We start from the raw sequence: 6,038 nt of genomic DNA, 5'->3' as shown, positions 1-6,038 counted from the left end.
ATTAGTAAAGTACACCATAATTAACCTGACCTTTTAAATTAGACCAACCTTTTATCTACCACTAAATACCCTTGATTAGATATTTATTAAAATAAAATATTCAATGCCTTTAAAAAGGACTATTCCGTCATTTCGATTTTTATTTCCATTTATACCCTTAAGTTATAACACACTCACAGAGGAGTTTCGTGTAAATTCAGGTTAAAAACCAAATGCACGCACTATATGACTATATGAATTGTACGCCTATATTTATTAGTCATAAATTAAGACTTAAATTACCATAAATATACTAATTTTTTCCCTTTTCGTCTCCCTCTCAATCTCTACATATCCCACCTTTTTTTTGCAAACAGTAGGTAAAAAAAAAATCTTATTATCTCTTGTCTCTCTTGAAATACTTATCAATAGCTTCTCTTCTCTGTCTCTTAAATTAAAAAAAACCTCTAATCACTTAACCTCAACAAACAAATAGAACATTTGACGTTCTTCAAAGAGAAGTTGGTCCTCAAGTCATGGAAAAAATTGAAAAGATTAGGATCCTTGCTCAGGTATGCATATACTTTATCTTCCTTCTTTTCATTACATATAGTTCATTGTAAACATGGGGAAATGCTACATTCTTTTGCATCTTGCCATACATGTGTTATGATATGCTTTCCACTATTTTTTCAACCTTCTGTTTATTTTGCACTTTGAGTTTTTCTTATTTTATTTGAATTGTCTATATATATTGTCTAATTTGCTGTTTGAAACGTTGGTGTTGCACTTTTCCTTGCATTTGATCTTTGTTGATCTAAGAACTTGAGTACTACTAAATTAAATCTGCAATGTCACCCTATGTGTATAGTGTTTTGTTTTGAGATGTGGGCATTCGTCTTTTCCTCCTATTTCTTCATTAGTTTGATGTTTACTGAACTGATGAATTGGGCACGTTCTGTTAAGAGTGCTCTCAATATGAGGACGGCAGGGATTGAAGACATGGCAGAGGTGCTTGAAAAGCAGTTAAAGTCGGAGATATCAAATATGACACTAGAAGATGCTCTTACACTAATAAATTCACGAAATCTCGACTCTACGTCTCCCACCTCTTTTGCAAACAGTAAAAGAGAGCTCGCTCCTAGATTTGAAACTTTTTCCCAATTCTTTGCTTGCAAATCCCCTGAAAAAGCCACTCTCCTTGAAATCGATAAAATCAGTTTTTTCTTTAACAGATGGATGCGAATTGGGTGAGTGAATTCTGACCATCACTTTTATAGTCTACCATGAAGATTGTCTACTGAGAATTTTAATCTTATTGCCCACAGTTCATGTAAATTCATCTCTTAACATACCTTTGTTTTTTCTCATATATCATTCCAATGTTTTTGAGTGTTGTTGTTTTAAAGGTTTGGTCCTAATTTTCAATGAACTGCTTCTCTTTTCTTAATGGTGATAATGGTGTCGATTTTTTGTATTTGCAAATAATTTCCAAAATAGCCCGATGACTTCAAAATAAAATGATTACAAAGAGAAATAAGGGATTCATATAAATCTGAAGGTACTTCTCTTATTGATTAATTATGAATTTGTTGTTGTCACTCCCAATCGTGGACCTACATAACCAAATTATGTGGCCAAACAGGGATTCGCCATTGGCAATGGACTTATTGATTTAGTAGTTCAGTACAAGGCTTCCACGGTCTATGCCTTACAAATGAAAATTATCCAAGAGTCTGAAGTATTAATGGAATGGTTCCATAATGCGAGCAAACAGTAGAACTATGTGGTAAGTCTTCCCCACTTTCTTAATACTACTCCCAGTAATAACAATTCTCAGACTACAGAGACATCATTGTAGTTTTAGTGTTTTGAAGTCCTAGATGTTTGTCCATTTCAAGATACATCATTTATGACGACGGGATTTGGTCGTTGACACCACTTCATTATTATTTTTTTGAGTTCATCTGAGATGAAAAGATTTTAGAAGGGAGCATCCAAACTGATCTCTCTGCGAATGAATATAGAAAGCTTTCTTCTATACTTTTCACTATGATTATGTTAGACTTGTAGATTAATCTTGAAGTGTTGTTGCAGCGAAAAATGGTGGAGATGATTGCATCAAATCATATGATGCTTGCACTTCAATCTTTAATAAGATTTTGGACATAGCTGGGAATGTCAATGCAGATTCACATGTAGTCAGGTTCACATGTAGAGTGGTTGCACGTAGTCAGGTTCACATGTAAGCAGATTTCTGGAAGGTTTTGTGAGCAGCTAATTCACGATACATTAAATGAATCAAAGTTTGGTTTCCATTCTCGTGGTTGCAGGTTTCAGGAAGAATAACCTACAATGGACATGGAATGGATGAATTTGTTCCGCGGAGGAATTCTGCTTATGTAAGTCAGGATGATCTCCACATTGGAGAAATGACAGTGAGAGAAACCTTAGCATTTTCCGCAAGATGCCAAGGGGTTGGAGCACGATATGGTAACTTCAACTTCTAAATAATTGTGTCAAGTGATGCAACAGAGTAACAGAAAAATATTTTCTCTATATGAAAAGAGTTCTCTGTTTCGAATTGGAATTATTTACAGATATGCTGTCAGAGTTATCCCGAAGAGAGAAAGTGGCTAATATTAAGCCAGACCCAGATATTGATGTGTTTATGAAGGTGAAATCAGGATTCTTCTTTTTGTTTGTTCAAAGGCTCGTTTGATTGTTTCTTAAATTTTGCTGGGGGGAGAGACGTTTTATATTTAAGCTCTTTCTTATGGTGTCTTCAAGAAGAACTTTTCTGTTTGTTTGTTGTGCTGCGTCTTTTTTCTTAAGAATCCAATGGTTCTGAATCATTTTTCATTATGCTTGTTTCCATCCTCACCCCACTTGAGCAGGCAACATCACTGGAAGGTTAGAAAGAAAATGTTATAACTGAATACTTTCTCAAGGTAAGTGAGGGGACAGGTTCTATATGCATTTCTCTGTTCTGATAAATGGTTGTTTTGGAAGCACCAAGTGTTCTGAGTTTTTCCTCATTAATTTCGTCTTACATCTTCAGATTTTGGGACTAGATATATGTGCCGATACCATGGTGGGAAATGTAATGATAAGGGGTATCTCTGGTGGCCAGAAGAAACGTGTTACCACAGGTGGAACAAATCAATCTGCTCAGATTCTTTCACTATTAAGCATGAGCTACTCCTGATTTGGGTCAATAATCTACACTATGATTGTTATATGTAGGAGAGATGCTTGTGGGACCAGCAAAAGCATTTTTCATGGATGAGATATCCACTGGCCTGGACAGCTCAACGACTTTCCAGATTGTGAACGCACTCAGGCAGTCCGTCCACATTCTTGGTGGAACTGCTATGATTGCTCTTCTTCAGCCGGCACCTGAAACTTATGACCTCTTTGATGACATTGTTCTACTCTCTGATGGACATATTGTGTACCAGGGTCCTCGTGAGAATGTTCTTGAGTTCTTTGAATCACTGGGATTCAAATGTCCTGAGCGGAAGGGAGTTGCAGACTTCTTGCAGGAAGTATGCTTCTGAAACTCAATCAATTATCTTCAACTTATTTTAATTGTCTAGAACAACATGGTACCTTATTTTGCAGTAGCCTTAGAGGAATTATATGTAAAAACCAAAAGTTTCAGTATGTGACAGCACTCAATTATTTTTATATCAGGTAACATCAAGAAAGGACCAGCAGCAGTACTAGGCCTGTAAAGATGAACCATATCACTATGTTTCTGTCAAGGAGTTTGCAGAAACATTCCAGTCATTCCATGTTGGCCACAAGCTAGGAGACGAACTCAGCACCCCATTTGATAAGAGAAAGAGCCACCCCGCAGCTTTAACAACTTCTAAGTTCGGAATTAGCAAAAATGAGATGTTCAAAGCTTGCTTGGAAAGGGAATGGTTACTAATGAAGAGGAATTCAATTGTATACATCTCCCAAATGGTGCAAGTGAGTAGTACTAAAAACACATCTACCATTATTAGTTTATAGTGCATCTGTTTGAATTACTTTCATTCAATTTAACAACTGCAAAGAACAAGAACCGTTATTTGCAGAGAGAAAGAAAGAGAGAAGTGGAGAAGAGAAAAGAAGGTGGCGAATTCAAGTTCTGAAGAAGGCGGTGGTTCCCGTCCACAGATTCTAATATCATCATTGATTTAAACTTTTGGAGGTGTATTTTTGGTGCGAAGCAATTTCAAGAACAAGAAAACGAAGAAATGGGTTCAAGACCTGTTGTTCCGAACCAACCCAGAGGAGGGGCAGTAATTGTAGGTGGAGGAACGCACAAGGCTGGTGCAGCTGAAGGAAATAATCGACGAGCACTCATAAATGTAACAAATAGAGGTGTTGATGGAAGAGGCATTGATGTGAACCCAATTACTCGCCCAGTAACGAGGAATTTCTGTGCACAGATAATTTCCAAACCACAAGAGACAGTCACTGAGAATAACAATAAGAAACAAATTGTTGTAGTTGTTGATGGTCATATTGTTGGAAAAGAAGTTGCTGCAATACGGAAGGTTGCTCTGAAGAATGTTACTGTGAGGCCAAAGCCTGAGAAGGTTATTGAGATTAGTCCTGATACTGATACTGATACTGAAGAAGAAAAATCAGAAATTCGTAGACAGTCTAGAGAAGCTTCGCCGAAGAAGAAGAAGGTTCATACCCTTACATCAGTTCTAACTGCTCGAAGCAAGGCTGCTTGTGGTATAACCAATAAGCCAAAGGATGCCATTATCGATATTGATGCAGCAGATGCTGATAATCACTTGGCAGCTGTGGACTATGTAGAGGATATATACAAATATTACAAGCTTGCTGAGAATTCGAGCTGAGTTCACGCTTACATGTATACTCAGCATGAAATTAATGAGAAGATGAGGGATATTCTTGTGGAATGGTTAATTGAAGTTCACAACAAGTTTGAGCTCATGCCTGAAACTCTATATCTTACAGTTCATATAGTTGATCGGTACCTTTCCATGAGATCAGTTTCAAAGAAGATTTTGCAGTTAATAGGCATGAGTGCCATGCTCATTAGCAAGCAAATATGAGGAGATTTGGGCACCTGAGGTTAATGACTTTGTTTGCATTGCGGCAAAGCACAGATACTTGTAATGGAGAAGCTGATTCTGGGAAAGCTTGAATGGAGCTTAACAGTCCCAACACCATATGTCTAGCTTCCTTGTGCGATATATATAAAGGCTGTTGTGTCTGATTAGGAGATGGAGAACATGATATTCTTCTTGGCAGAGCTGGCCTTGACGCAGTATGAGTTGATACGGTACTGTTCATCACTGGTAGATGCTTCTGCAGTCTATGTTGCACGTTGTACCTTGAACAAAACCCCTTTTTGAATTGGGATGAAACTCTGAAGCATCACACTGGTTTCTCTTAATCACAGCTTCTGGACTGTGCCAAGATGTTGGCTCACTTCCACTCGGTGACCAGCGAGGACAGGCTCCAAGCCATTCGCAAGAAGTATACACATCCTCTTTGGGGCGCAGTTGCTCTACTGCCACCAGCTAAATACCTTTTGAATTGATCCAGTTTACCAATAAATGGCGTTTGTAGTCGATGACAGGTCATTGTTTCTGTAATGACCAGAGTTAAGCTTGTGTCCTTGTGCAATCAGTGACACTTTCTTTTTAGTATGATAGGCGCAACACCAGCGCTCTAGATAACTATAAGGAAGTAGTAGGTATTGAAGTGGATCATGGGTATTGTAATGACCAGAGTTTTCTTTCCCAGTGTGTGTCCTTTTGTGTAAACACTTCTTTGTGTATATTTGATATCCAACTTCAAGATATAAAGGAAGTAGTTATTTGTTGGCTGTTCAAAAAAAATAAAAATTTGTGGGTGTTTCTTTACTTCATACCGGTTAATGGGTATGTTTTGGTTTTAGTTTCAAAGTGCATTGCAGTTAACGCATTGTACTCTGTGTGCCAAGTACAATGGATTTCCCCTTCAGTTTTGCTTATTTGTCTAACATTAGTAATAAACTTTTCCAAGGTAAAGACAGTCGTCAC

At 37.5% G+C, this 6,038-nt stretch overlaps 1 pseudogene across 1 annotated transcript; it reads left to right on the top strand.

The window, feature by feature from the left end:
- The first annotated feature begins 392 nt into the window (after positions 1–392).
- LOC147521534 (G2/mitotic-specific cyclin S13-7 pseudogene) lies at positions 393–5,861 on the top strand (annotated as a pseudogene). The gene is made up of 10 exons (XR_015201887.1): positions 393–551; positions 1,480–1,540; positions 1,625–1,768; positions 2,077–2,224; positions 2,313–2,472; positions 2,580–2,656; positions 2,877–2,930; positions 3,041–3,131; positions 3,226–3,527; positions 3,676–5,861. The product of XR_015201887.1 is annotated as a G2/mitotic-specific cyclin S13-7 pseudogene (transcript).
- The last annotated feature ends 177 nt before the right edge of the window (positions 5,862–6,038 follow it).

Source organism: Coptis chinensis, chromosome 1 (assembly GCF_015680905.1).
Source record: "Coptis chinensis isolate HL-2020 chromosome 1, ASM1568090v1, whole genome shotgun sequence".
NCBI lineage: Eukaryota > Viridiplantae > Streptophyta > Magnoliopsida > Ranunculales > Ranunculaceae > Coptis > Coptis chinensis.
Note: the sequence above shows the minus strand (reverse complement) of the source record. Positions and strands in the feature narration are given on the sequence as shown.